The 15,161-nt window shown below is 33.8% G+C and overlaps 1 protein-coding gene across 3 annotated transcripts in view; it reads right to left on the bottom strand.

Annotated features, from left to right (window-relative positions):
- LOC123266848 (synaptotagmin-7-like) overlaps positions 1-15,161 on the bottom strand; it is a 286,342-nt gene that overhangs the window by 245,150 nt on the left and 26,031 nt on the right. The gene's annotated exons all lie outside the window — the stretch shown is intronic.

Here is a 15,161-nt window from a genome sequence, read left to right as displayed (position 1 = left end):
TGGCGAACTACCACCCGAAATTTTCGTTACCGACACTAGCTAAATTAATGCGTAGCCCCGTGACGTCACAAGACGACACGAGGAGGGAAAAATCAGCTACGAACCTCAAAACTTGAGCGATGATCGACACTTCGATCTATCCCCCGGTGTCAACCACCACGCAAAATATTTCTTAGTCATTTTACTACTATTACCACTATTACTGCTATTAGGTGACTACTCACCAAAATCTCAATTAATCTAAAAGTTTATTATTTAATTTAATATTCTGTATTATTTTCTATTAAAATTATTATTTTTCGCATCAGGTGATTACTCACCACGCTCACTAGTATTATTACTAAATTAGTTATAATCTTAAATACAAGTGTTCTGTTTCATAAATATTTCGTTACCGAAATATTATAAGTCTTGTTTAAAGTGTTGATTTGGTGAAATAAAGTTAAGTTTATTGTTATCACCGCTATACACTATTACTAAACTACCACTATTCACCTATTTATTTACTACGACTATCTATCTACAACCTGCCAAAGGGTCAATCAAAGACGAAGGGTCATCGTTGCAGTTAAAATTTGTAAGTAATTAAAATAAATTGACTGGCACGCGTGAGAACTTCTGTCTCAAACTAATAAAATCACCTAAAGACAAAGACACTCATTGGTTCACGGCAGCGGAATATCCCAGAGCAGCGAATCCTAATTTTTAGAAGTTTAGGCGATTATTTCTTATCCGCGAGATTTAATGGTCTAAATAATTAAATTTTAAATTAAGTAAAAATTTAGTGTTTCAATGGCGCTCGAACAGGGACGCTGCTCTCAAATAAATGTCGTCTATTCCCTGTAAAGTTAGAAATTTACAAATTCATCTTTTATAGAATTAAGAATTCATTAATTATATAATACTTTACAGAAAATTTACTTAAAATTTAATTAACAAAATTTTTGTTAAAAAAAAAAAAAAAAAATAAAAATTACCAAATTCATCTAAATAGTGAAATTTTTGTTATATAAATTCGTAAATTTATAAAATTAATTTTCCAAATTGACAAAATTTCTCACGTTCTCATATTAATTCATTTAGTTTAAGCATCATAAATTGAAAATATTCCTATTGTACTATAAATTGTAAAATTATAATCCTATTATTGTAAAGATAATTATGCTGATGTCATAGCTGAGAAGTACTCTCAGTAAAATTTGTCAAAAGCATTTTCAGTATTAAATTTATCAGTATACAAATCTTTACAAGGTTCTTGTCTAATACACTTTGTGTGTCGGGTCATAAGCCATCAACACGTTGCATACTCGAACTCAAGTAAAACACAACTCAAGGTCATTTCACGCGTATATTCTTCGAAAAATCGGTTGTCTTATACTACGTTCTGAAACTCCCGAAAATAAAATAAATTCCTTTAGTTTTATTTCTCTACAAAATACCTTTTGTCTATATTAGTTGAGCCAAAACTAAATCTCTTATTTAACTTTATTATTTATAATAAAAATTTAGTGTACAATAGCTAACCGTTATATTAAAATCAAATACCGTTGTTAAAATAATTTATTTTGTTTAACTTTGCAGTTTGAATTTCAAAATAATATTAATCGTTCATTCTAATTATTAAATTGTTATTAAATACTAAGATTCAGTTATTAAATTATTAAAATCAAATATCGAATATTTACTATATCTGGGATTATCTATTTTAATTCGTACGCGTCACCGAAAAATTATTTCTCGAGAAAATCTGGGATTAAAATTCCTGACAGGCGTGTCACTGTAAAATAATCTAAACAGAAGATTAAATAATAGTTAAAATAAAGTTTAATTAACATTACAACTATTCATAATGTTTTCTCACACCCCAGTAAATCAGTTCTCGGTACCGATTAGTAATAATGCGAATTTACAAAATCAAAATTTATTAAATTTTAATCCAATCCAAAATTCAAATTCAAGTCTATATTTACAATTACAAGACGATTTACTTGGACTAGACAATTCGCAAGGTGACATCTACAACAGTACTGTCAATAATAGCACTGACCCTACAAATAAGACTGACAATAACGCAAGTAGAGTACCTGACCCCAAAGATACAAACAGTGCGACTCAACCCGTCGAGGTAGTAATTAGACAATTAAGAGCCGAAGCAGAAACCTGGAAAACAGCTTGTCAGCAATTGACGTCACCCTTTGCCAGTACCTTAGCTCGAACGATGACTAATACGATAAATAATAATAATCACATCAACGACATATATGCGTTTCAGCCGCGGGAATTCCCGAGTTCAAATTTTTCAGCGGGAAATCACTCCGTGCCGCCCGCACCTAATTTTTTCCATTCGGACATGCTTCCCTACCCTACAGCATCAGCCCCAACGTTTAGTGGGATTGCGCGTTTACCGTACGCGCTTCCATCACTTGCCCCACTACTCGTACCACCGGTGCCTCAACATGTACCAGCTTCACATGTACAGTCTCATACTACGTTACCGAACGTAACACAGACTTACACAGCACCACCGACGCCATACTATGTGTCAGGTACACACGCACATTCACACACTACTGTACCTCACATGACGCATACTTATACAGCACCGATCGCCTCTTTCCATGTGCCTGCGTCACAGACACAGCAACACATACATGCTATTCCAGGCATAGTCCCAATCGCTACTCCTTCCTATACGTACCCGAGTACAGTTGCACCCTTACGGACAAATGACATTTGCCGGACTGCAAAATCATGGAATATATTTTTTCCCCCACGCGATTCATCTATTAAATTAGATGCCAAAAAATTTATTAAAACTTTAGAACAACGTATGGTCAGCAATGATATTCCTTTAGAGAATTTTAGACCGGTTGTCGCTTCAACTTAAACCGGTAATATTTTAGACTGGTACTATCAAAATGAACATTTATTTATTGACTGGTCAGTATTTAAAACACACTTCAAAGTGTGGCAAACCCACCAATCAGATGAGACCTTTTTACAAGAAATCTATTCTTATCGACAAGCCGATGACGAACTCGGAGCTGCATTTATTAATCGAATGCAAAGCGCGTTTGCTCAATTAGAAGAGCCATTACCTGAAAGCCGACAAGTAAAAATTATTATCCAAAAATTTAATTCAAAATTTTTATTTAAATTTGCGGAAGAACATATTGACACTTATTCAATACTATATAAACGCGTTAGTTCTTGGCAACCAGTAGTAGATTCATGTCAACGCTTACATAATAACAAAGAAGCGAAATCTAACACGGATTCCGATTATAACCTAAAAACTCAAACGAAATTAAATGCCATTACTAAATCGGAGTTACCGAATTCTAATATGATTAGATCGGAAAATGACCAAAAGACCACGCTTTTTGCATTGTCGAGTTCAAACCCAGTTAACTCAGGTCACAGAATTCAAAAAAATGACCACTCGGACGTACTTGTATCCGCAATAACTAATTTCCAAGCCGCGATGCAGGATATGTTCGAAAATTTACAAAAGACACTTAACCAATTATCTTCACAGACCGTGTGCGGCCGTTGTGGACGCAGTGGACATATTGCTGCAGTCTGTTGTTCACGAACTACAGACGAGATACGGAAAAGAGCTGGTTTACGACCCTTTACGAAAAATCCGGATCCCGAAAACCAAGTAGTTACTCCGGTGAGCTCCAATACACCAACTAAGGCTCAAATATCCGCGATACAAACCCTTACGGCACCTATTTCTTTAACTAGTGCCCCAATTAGGTCGGTTTCTAACAACTGCGAAGAAAATAGTTCAGAAATCCCTGATATTAACCAAAACGAATTAGATTATGAGTATATGGACTATGAGTCAGACTCTGAGTCAGAAATGCTTAGTTCAAAACCTGAATTAAAAATCAAATCCGGCAATGAACTTAATGACCTCATGCTTATACATAGTCTCGGCACACATGACTCAGACAACTTTAAAAAATCAAGTCAAATTAAACGACAACCATCATTTCAGACTAGAACTGAGAGTATTCCAAAGTTGTCGTCAGTCATAAGCATTGAATCAGAAACTTTATCTTCTGATCCCATAATCACTTGTAATATTAAGAAACAGTCATTTTCATTACCACCTAAATCATTAATACCGACCTCTACAACGTCAACGATCAACACCGAAGAAGCTTCAGCATCCGTCACCCAAAAACAGTCAAACCTCTTCCGTGCAACAGGAGCTGTTAGGAAGAATACACCATCTAAGCCAGTAATGGTAACGTACGCACATTCGTTACCGTATTCTCAGACGATACCAGCACCCGAATACGACGCACCAATATCACCAGAAGCTGCATACCAGCAGTTCTTAAAAGATACAGACTCAGCAACTTCATCACCAGCTGCCGTAGACGCTAACCAGATAGCTGTTCATAATGGAATTCGTTTCATAGACTACCAAACATTCTGTAAAGCCATCCACAGCACTTGTGCTGCCGTTCAACCCAGGATTCTTCACAGTCAACTCCAAGAATCGTGGACCCAGACAGTGGCCACTCAAGCTCAGTCACTGTTCTTTTCATCTGGATGTCAAAACTGCCGGCAACGCAACCACAAAATTGCTGAATGTCGTTTACCGTGGAGGCCAGACATGTGTCATGTCTGCTACCAAGACCAAGTCACAACGGAAACGTGTTTCCGCCCTCACGAAAAGGAAATAAAAGACCACTTCCGTGGACGCTGTTCAGGATGCGGAGTAGCAATCCAATTCTTTGACCCCCTGTGCCGGGCCTGTAACAGGCGTTGGCCCAAATACAAGGATTGGATCGGCACTGAGTATACCCAAGAGGATATGAGACTCTTCCACGAGGCCCATCTTCGTTCTACGAGGAAGTAAACCCTCCCTTACGGTTCAGGAAGTTTCATTTCATCCTCATATAAAAAAAAAAAAAAAAAAAGAAAATTTTTTTTTATTATTATTATCATTACTTTATTTTTTTTTCATTATTATTTTTTATTAAAAATTCATTACTGCTAATATTTCAAATATGTTCCAAGTATATCATATTATAATATTATAAAAATCAAAATTGTTTACTGCGTTAAAATAAAACTAAGTAATCATAATATCATTCATACCATCTAATACTTTATCTGCCAGTTTAATTTGTTTAATTACAGCTGCAGACCAATCAAACAAAAACACAAAAACATAAAACAATTAATTAATAATTAAAATTTTATTTTATATTCAGCCCAGCAAATAGATCGAAGTCTAGAACGAAGTTTCGACCATTTGCTCAAGGGAACTTTCTATTTAATTAACTATTTATTTACAGGTGATCACTCACCAACTTCACAGCTAAAAATTTTATTTTTATATTTTAAAATTTCTTTTCAGGTGACGACTCACCAGTCCATTCACACATCTAATTCCCAGGTGATTACTCACCAATCCACTTATCCAATTCCTCATTTACCACTATCAGGTGACTACTCACCAAACCTTCCATCCAAATCTTCCTATCATAGATGACTACTCACCAAATCATACTACTACTAGGTGACTACTCACCAAATCATACTACTACTATCATAGGTGACTACTCACCAAACCATACCACTATCAGGTGACTACTCACCAAACCTTTCATCAACTTTTCTTCCTACTATCTCATCAAGCCATCCATCCTAGGTGATCACTCACCACTAACTCCTATCATCCTACTATCCCCATACCCGGTGACGACTCACCGACTCTTGCAAAGAGCTAGCTCGGTTCAAAAATTGACGGGGTAGTCTTGGCTTGGCAGGGGGATTGAGACACTACAAAATGTCCCGATGTTACCAGCCTGGCGAACTACCACCCGAAATTTTCGTTACCGACACTAGCTAAATTAATGCGTAGCCCCGTGACGTCACAAGACGACACGAGGAGGGAAAAATCAGCTACGAACCTCAAAACTTGAGCGATGATCGACACTTCGATCTATCCCCCGGTGTCAACCACCACGCAAAATATTTCTTAGTCATTTTTACTACTATTACCACTATTACTGCTATTAGGTGACTACTCACCAAAATCTCAATTAATCTAAAAGTTTATTATTTAATTTAATATTCTGTATTATTTTCTATTAAAATTATTATTTTTCGCATCAGGTGATTACTCACCACGCTCACTAGTATTATTACTAAATTAGTTATAATCTTAAATACAAGTGTTCTGTTTCATAAATATTTCGTTACCGAAATATTATAAGTCTTGTTTAAAGTGTTGATTTGGTGAAATAAAGTTAAGTTTATTGTTATCACCGCTATACACTATTACTAAACTACCACTATTCACCTATTTATTTACTACGACTATCTATCTACAACCTGCCAAAGGGTCAATCAAAGACGAAGGGTCATCGTTGCAGTTAAAATTTGTAAGTAATTAAAATAAATTGACTGGCACGCGTGAGAACTTCTGTCTCAAACTAATAAAATCACCTAAAGACAAAGACACTCATTGGTTCACGGCAGCGGAATATCCCAGAGCAGCGAATCCTAATTTTTAGAAGTTTAGGCGATTATTTCTTATCCGCGAGATTTAATGGTCTAAATAATTAAATTTTAAATTAAGTAAAAATTTAGTGTTTCAATATATAAATAGTGGTACTCTTTAGTAAGTATACCGAATCGTCAAAAACAGAAGAAATATTCATCGAGTAGTCGTACAAGAAAACTAATTGATATTTTTATCACATTATGAACGGGTCCCATCTCCTTGCAGGCAAGCAAGCTGTGACAAATTCATGGATGTTTCTTAAACAAATGCAATTTCGTAAAAAAAATTTTGCTCGAAAATAAACAATTGAATAATCTATCGAGTAGCAGAGAGTTTTTTCTAAAATTTTTTCTTTGTTTTGGAGAAAATCACGAAGCAGTAAAGGCTGGGACCTGCTTTTAATATAATACTTTTCATACAATATGCTTCCTAACGTACTGGCAAGTGGAAGTGTTCCACTTTCGGCATAATGCCTTATGACAAATTTATACCAAAAACTGATTTTAATACTCCAAATAATGTTAGGTCCATATTAATTAATAGAGACGGTTTGAAAATGAAAGTTATGAAATTATAAAATCATAACATTTTTTAACTCTTTCTAAAATCAAATTTTTTTCACAATATTCAATTTTCCTAGCGGGGAGTACTATTTTTTAATCTGACTCAAAAATCAAGGTTTTTTTTTCAGATTTTTACGTTCTTGGATCCTAAGAAACATTAACGATGGTGTCTACAACGCTGTGTAAACGTACGTGTTTGTGAGTAGATGCATGTAAAACTTTTAAATAGCTTGACTGATCAGATCGCGGCTTGGAGCATTGAAAAGGGTTCCATCACCTTTAGATTTTATGAAAACGTTAAAAAATTCTGGTGACTGAATTTTAAGAAATCTCAAGATTTAAATTAAAGAAACAAATATTTTTTCGAACCAAGTTCTAACCGACTATACTGATCGATTTCAAATTATTAGCATTGAATACTACGTTCTTATAAAATCGATTTTCAATAGATTTCTTGGTATTTTCTCGTTGTCAAATCTGTTATCTGAATTGTATGTTAATATTTGTAACAGAATAAGCGTGTGAGGCGTAAACTTTTCATTTTTTAATTTATCCTTCTTAATGTCATTTTATTTTGAAACTTTAAGCTACAAAAAAACTAAAAAATAAGACACCAAAATTTTTCTATGACATTAATCCCTTTCGACCGTAACAATCAATTTAAACAGTTCTGAGGCACTTACTATTCATTGACAGCAAAAATTTATCGAATAACAAAAAATTAATCAGCTCATAATATGTAATTGTTTTAAAGAAACTCTGATAATGTTAAGTTATAAAAAAGAGATTGTTCTACTAGATAAATAATATGAGTGATAACTAAGTATTTATATCGCAGGGGTTCCCGAGCAGAGTAAACTAGTTTGCTCATTTACAGAAACTACGACTATTTTTTCATGCCTGCATGCATCGCATCTCTATTGGATCCGCGTGTATTGTACATGAGTTAACATATACGCGACATTTCATCCACGACACTTCATCCACGACATTTCATCCCCGACATTTCATCCACGACATTTCATCCACGGACGATTCATCCGCCCGATAATTGATCCGGACGACAATTTATCCTCACGACAATTAATTCGAATGTACACGGTAACAAGCTTATGTGTTGGTCTAATGTCGAATAAACACACACAGAAACCATGATAAAAGGGCACAACACGGTAAAAAGCTTATGTGTTGGTCTAATCTCAAATAAACATACACAAAAACTATGATAAAAGGGCACAACATGGTAACAAAATCACGGATCATTTGTCGTGCGGATCAATCGTCCGTGGATGAAATTTCGCGGATGAATTGTCTGCGGATGAATCGTTACGTAGCCAAAACACATATTTTCATGAGTTTGGTATTCGAAATCTTTCAATGCTAAAATTTACATAGTATCCTTCTTTTAATCTATTTACTACAATTAGGTTACGATTGAGTATGGTTTGAGATTGCAACTACTGACGCATCGGATAATTGCGCTAAACCAAAAATCAGTATAATGTTTTTAAATTGCAAAGCACATTGCGTTTGCCTTCGATGGAACATATGTCACACTAAGCACTGTAATCATCGGTAAATGTTACTATGCATCTACTTTCATAGATCTCCGTATTTCTTAAAGACACTACTTCTAACAAGTTTTTTTTCATATGTCTTGGTTCCTAAATTTTCACTACAGCACATGTCACAAGTCGTTTCCTTGCCTTTCATGGTCAAATTTATATCCTTTGCCAATTTTTCCTTACGAAGCTAATCTATCCTGTTTGTATGAAAGTGGCCTAATCTTTATTTCTACAACTCCGGTGTGGTTCCAGCCTTCTATACTTTGGAAATTTGGGTGTATTTTTGTACATTTTTTCTCGCGATGTACACATCCCTTATTTCCTTTGGCCCCTTACGCCATAGATTTACATTTACCCTGGGATGCTGCTAACTCTGTTCTCCAGTAATATCTTAAGCGAATCTACCTCTTCCTCAGTGAACTGTGATGTTGCCTGTACTATTTTTATTACTTCAGGTAATTTGTTTGCAGATCGCTTGACAGATATGATGGACTTTTCCATATCTGTCGATAATCTAATCATTGACGCCGTAGCCCACTTAATATCGTCGTTAAATGATGTCGGCAATTTGGAGTCATCAATAATTCTTCATTTCCGATTTTTCTTTTAATTATCTGCATAATCTAATTCATTCAGTTAATCTAATTTTGCGTCTAGATGTTCTTTGAGTCTAGTGTTGAAAACTCTTCTAACTCTATTATCTAATATTAGATAATTCTATTCTGTTCTACAGACTCTACAGTCTAACATAAGGTACCTCTAGTATCTTAACCCTAAGACATAGTTTTTCTCTACTTACTAGTATTTGGTGATAATAACTATGTATTTGTAACTAAATATAGATAACTTACTTTTGACCGTTAAATCTCTATCTGATTTGATCTATTTCTCTTCTGTTTTTACATTTTCAGTCATTCTTTGAACTCAAGAAATTTTAGTTACCTCTTGAATCTCTGAAGCTCTATGGTTTTTATTATTATCATTGGTATTTTCTTGAATGATTTTCTTGGTTGATAAATGTAATTTATTACACAGAGCTGCATTAGTAAAAAGGGAAAGAAAAGGATCACGGTGATGAACTGTAACAAATTTTGCTGATCAGGTAATATAAGGCTGAATCATAGAAAAATATCGCAGACAGCCTAAGCCAACAGTGACTAAACGGAAGCAGTAGATTTAATAGCGGTAGAACGAGGACCAGTGGTAAAAGACGCTTAGTCACTACCAGAATAAACAATGAAGTCACCAAAGACCACGTTACACGTCACACCTAAATAGATGGTGATACTGAAAGTGTTATCACTCTTATAATCGTTCGCTAAATAAAGCCATGAACTATTTGGTAACTAGAAAAAAATCCTTAATAACAGATTGTTAATCTTTCGAATGGCTCATGATTTCGAAGAATCTGGCCTATTGTGTATCTCAATATAGCTTCAGATTTACAGCTGTATAACTCTGGCATAGATTAAAGAAAGATAAAATGAAATAAGGTAACTGATGATTTATTTCTCAATACTTCTACTAATTGAGCTCATATAAATGAAAACGATTTAAACGATGACAAGACTGATGATTCTTCGAACAATTCATCCGCACGAAAATTGATCCGTAGGACAATTAATCGCCAGGAAAATTGACCCCCCAGAAACAGTAATCTATGAGATAGTACTATGTTTGTGCTATGATCATTTTGTTTTCGATCATTCATCTTTATATTGATAAGGATACAACTCCAGTAAAGGCAACTCTGTACGAAAGTAATTCGCTACCTAAACAACGCCGGTCAAATAGACTCGGTACAAAAATAGATCAAGTATTAATATCTCTGTACAAATACTGAAAGAAGTATTTTTATTGTCAATAAGAGCCTGAAAGTTTTAATTCTGTTTTAAAACCCCTTACTACTTTCTCGCGCTATGGATCTCCAACTCACACACTTATTATCTTCATACCCGTATCAAATTCATGGTAAGTTTCAAAGGCTATTTTTGTTTCACACCGCACGTGCGCGTGTGTGTGTGCGTCTGTTTGAACATGAGCGTGCGTACGTTTGTGTTAGAAAATATGAAATAAAATTTTCAAAATAATGTTTTGTTTTTAATAACTTTCAAATCACTGTACCGATCACTTTCATAATTTAATCAACTCTCAATCTCAAAAAATAACGTCGATTGCCGCAATCCACAGCAAAATGGGTCAATTCTTTCTGAAAATATCGTCCAAAAATTTTGAAAAAAATATTGTTCTTTTATATAACTTGAAAATTTTCAGTCCAAGCATTTTGCGAGTAATAATCAAAAATCTTTACGATTAATTTTGCTTTTGTCCGCCTCAAAGTGCGAAGCGCGTGAGGTAGTACTTTACTTTCGACTCATCCAGGTCCAGCAATTTTGTGATCTTCAAATGCCTCTATCACAACCATATTGCACGTATACAATAATATGAGTGGATCTACATCGAAAAAAGACTTAAAGTTAACCATCTTATACTTTTTAAAAATCGTTTCAAGTTGCTACTTTGAAAGAAAAAAAAAAAAAAATTAGGAAAACGGTTGACCCTGAAGGCCACCCCTGCAACTTCCCGCTAGTTCCATACCTGGGCGCTTAAAATTGCACTTATGAGGTTTTTGAGCACTTCGAGCTCAAAATACAATTTATGTGTTATTTTGAGCTCGCTGAGCTCAAAAATCTGATAGAAGTTTCATAAAATACTATTTTTAGAATTTTCAAACCGCAATAACTTTTGAATGAATCAAGTGATTTTTACGTGGTTGGCGGCATTCGACGCAGTTTTATTAGCCTCATAAAGAATTTTCAAGGTTGAATTGATCAAACAAGAAATTTCGGAGTAATTCCGAAAAAACACTTTTTTCGATTTTCTTTCGTTCACGATATCTCTCGAACGAATCAACTGATTTTGACCAACTTGGTAGCGATCGACGTGGTATAGAGACAAAAACACGTTAATGTATTGGATTGAGCCGGCGAGAGAATGAGATAGAATACATTACAAGTTATCGGTCTCCTCTTTGTGCGATGCTTCGTAGCGTCCCCACTATCGTCTACTAAGCATTGTCCATATGCATGCTCCTGTGTAGTGGGATAGTCAGTAGATCTATATCTATATTATATCATGCTCCAAGTCCGACCGTTCTACGTGTTTATGTTAGTATGTGTTTAATACATATGTTTGCTCCTGCGTATGAGTAAGATTTAATATGAAGCAAGAGAGTTGATTGTTGATGCATTTTTATTTGTGTGAATATTTTCATCTTAATTTTACAATTACGCCAAAAACTACTAGATCAAAAACAGGAATTGACGCTGTTTTCTGAAAATGGTTATTATTTACAAGTGGGATCAACCCAAGCTAAGCCATGTTAATTTTTAACTTCCCGCTAAGAAAATTAAAAATTTTCAAAAATCGGGAAGTTACTGGTTTTACCCCGTTTTTCAAAAATCGAGTTTTTATCGGATTTCGACGTTTCGAGGTCCTAGGAAGGTTTCCTGACTATTTTCACGATGATGTCCGTACGTGTGTGTGTGTGTGTGTGTGTGTGTGTGTGTGTGTGTGTGTGTGTGTGTGTGTGTGTGTGTGTGTGTGTGTGTGTGTGTGTGTAAGCCTCTCATAACTTTTGAATGGCTTGACCGATTTCATCGCGGTTAACTTAGATTTCCTGTAAGTTGAAACCGATTCGGACCAGTAGATTTCGAAAAATTGCAAAAAAAGTGAAAAAAAAAGTGACAAAACAAGTTTTTTTTCATTTTTTTTAAATATCTCCGAATGGGCTAAACCGATCAACTTCAAAAACCAATCAGCTCTTAACCTTGAAAACCCGCATTGATCGCCACAAAGAGCGTCAAAATCGGTTGATGTGTTCGTGAGATATCGTTGTCGAAAAAAATCGAAAAAAGTGTTTTTTTGTAATAACTCCGGAATTTTTCATCGGATTAATTTTTTTTGTCTTAAATTTTTTATAGAACTTAAAAAACCACATCGATCACCGCCTACCGCGTGAAAATTGGTTGATTTATTAAGAAGTTACAGCAGTTTGAAAATTAGAAAAATCGTGTTTCATCGGATTTTGATAAGACTTTTGAGCTCGAAAAGCTCAAAAGGATGGCAAAGCTATCTCTTTGAGCTTGGAGAGCTCAAAATAACTTATGAATTGTATTCGAGCTCAAAAACGTCATGTGCAATTTTAAACGCCTAGGTATGGAATTAGCGGGAGGCTGCAGGGATGGCCTTCAGGGTGAACCGTTTTTCTAATTTTTTTTTTATCAAATTGAACAATTTTTTTTCAAATTGTTCGTTTTTTTTGTACTTTAAAAAAAAATATATCTAAAACATCAAAAAAAGATCAAATATAAATTTTATCCAAAAAAATTAAAACCAAAATTCTTCCTTTCGAAGGCAAAAAAGCTATCGAAATCATTATTTTTTTCTTTCACGACATTTTTATCTTAAATGCGCCGTAAATACAAGCAGAATAAAAAAAAATTAAAAAATTTCAATTTTTTATTTAGTTATAGCCCAAAATGGGGTTGGCCTTACTTGTAATTTATTACCCCAAAAATATATAAATCAAATTGAAACTAAAGCATTTGTTTCCTATTTCAGTTACTATAAACCTCTCGTGTCATTTGTTCAATGTGAAAATATAGAGAGACTTGATAATATGTAATATATGGGGCATTCCACGCCAAATCGGACGGTTTCAAAAATTTTAATTTTAGATATTCTCAATTTTTTGGTATTTTTTAGTACCCCCCAAAAGAGAAAATAAAATCAAATAAATGTTATATTCAAAATGAACTTCGAAATACGAGAGTAAAAAATAAAGAATACCTGGGCAAAACGAATCACTAGTAGTTATCGGGTCAGATATCGGATCAGTTATCGGACAGTTTTCAGTATTGCTATCATCAACAGAGACATTATCGTCGACAATAATTTCATCGATATCAAAATCTTCATCACCAGTATCGCATCCATTGTCACTTTCATCACACTCATTAACACCATGGTTTGATCCAGATGCAACTGATTTAAGAGATCCTAATGTATTTCTACAATTGGGGCACAAGTAATGGAAACGCGACGAATTCCATGATTCTCGAAGCTTTGCTGAAGCTAATCTTAATCCTTTTCTCGCAGGATGATTTAATAATTTTATAGGATTACAACATCTATTAAACTTAAGTTTAGATTCCATTTTAAATATTTTTTCGATAGCAATTAATAAAAAGACACAAAATTTACTTTTGGACGAATAATAGTAAACAATAATTAAAGGGGTTATGATAGAGATATAAAACGATATGACTATTAATGAAAAGAAAGGGTAACAGTAAAAAAAATAGTCAGTAGCGCCACTACGCGAAAAAATCATGAAATGATTTTTTAAATTTCAAATGAATTTTTTTTTAATCAGTGGTTAAGACATTCCTACGCTTGTTATAATAATAAAAAATTATAAAGTGTTTCAAAATACATTAAAAAAAAAATAAATGATATAATTCAATAAAATGAAAAAAAAAATTTTTTTTTAATTTTCAAAAATCGGAAAAAAATAGTTATTATGTAGTCACCATCACCGGACCGGGCTTAAAAGTTGAAAGAAAAATAGAAGTTCAAAATAGCAAATTTTCAAAAAAATTAACGGATGCACACAATTTGGAAAACACGATTAATAAACTTAAAATTAAAAAATCTTAATGAAAAATAATTTAAATATTATTTTTATATTTTTTTCTAAAAAAGGCATTAAAAAAAAAAATTATGAATTTCGACCATTATTAAAAAAGTTACGAGCAAAAAACCAAAAAACAAAAAACCAAAAAAAGAGCGGTTTTTTTTTAAATTCGATATTTTTTGAACCAGTGATCAAAAAAATCTCAAAACTTATCAGGAGGCCTCTTTTGAGGGGTACTAAAAAATACCAAAAAATTAAGAATATCTCAAATTAAAATTTTTGAAACCGTCCGATTTGGCGTGAAATGCCCCATATGTAATATAATTGTTTACATTGGGCTCGTTCAAGTTTACTAAGCTCTTGGGAGATCTTAGCAGATCATGTACCAAAAACTAAAAGTGACTGCATTCTCTGTAAAGAATATCTATAGAAAAAACAATGCAAGGTATACTAATCCAAGCTCAGTCCAGCAAAAAACAGTAAACTTGAACAAGCCCGTTAAAATATTAAATACTTTTTAGGCTCGGTAAAAAATAATAAATCTTACATTTATTCTAATACTCCTGATACTCTATCTCAATCTCTCGTAGTCTACCCTTGATTTCAAATACTCATTGAAAAGTATTAAAAATGATGAAATTTAAATTGTTTTTAATAATCCTAATTCTTTTCTTATGTACTTATAAATTTACAGTTCATATGAAGGGACTGTTTATATTTTCAGTACATTTCACTGAGTATATATAATCAGGGACTTTTCGGAAGTTTCACTTCTACCGTGTGTGACTTGCACACACATA

This window comes from Cotesia glomerata, linkage group LG6 (genome assembly GCF_020080835.1).
Source record: "Cotesia glomerata isolate CgM1 linkage group LG6, MPM_Cglom_v2.3, whole genome shotgun sequence".
Lineage (NCBI taxonomy): Eukaryota > Metazoa > Arthropoda > Insecta > Hymenoptera > Braconidae > Cotesia > Cotesia glomerata.
This window is presented reverse-complemented; position numbering and strand designations above follow the sequence as displayed.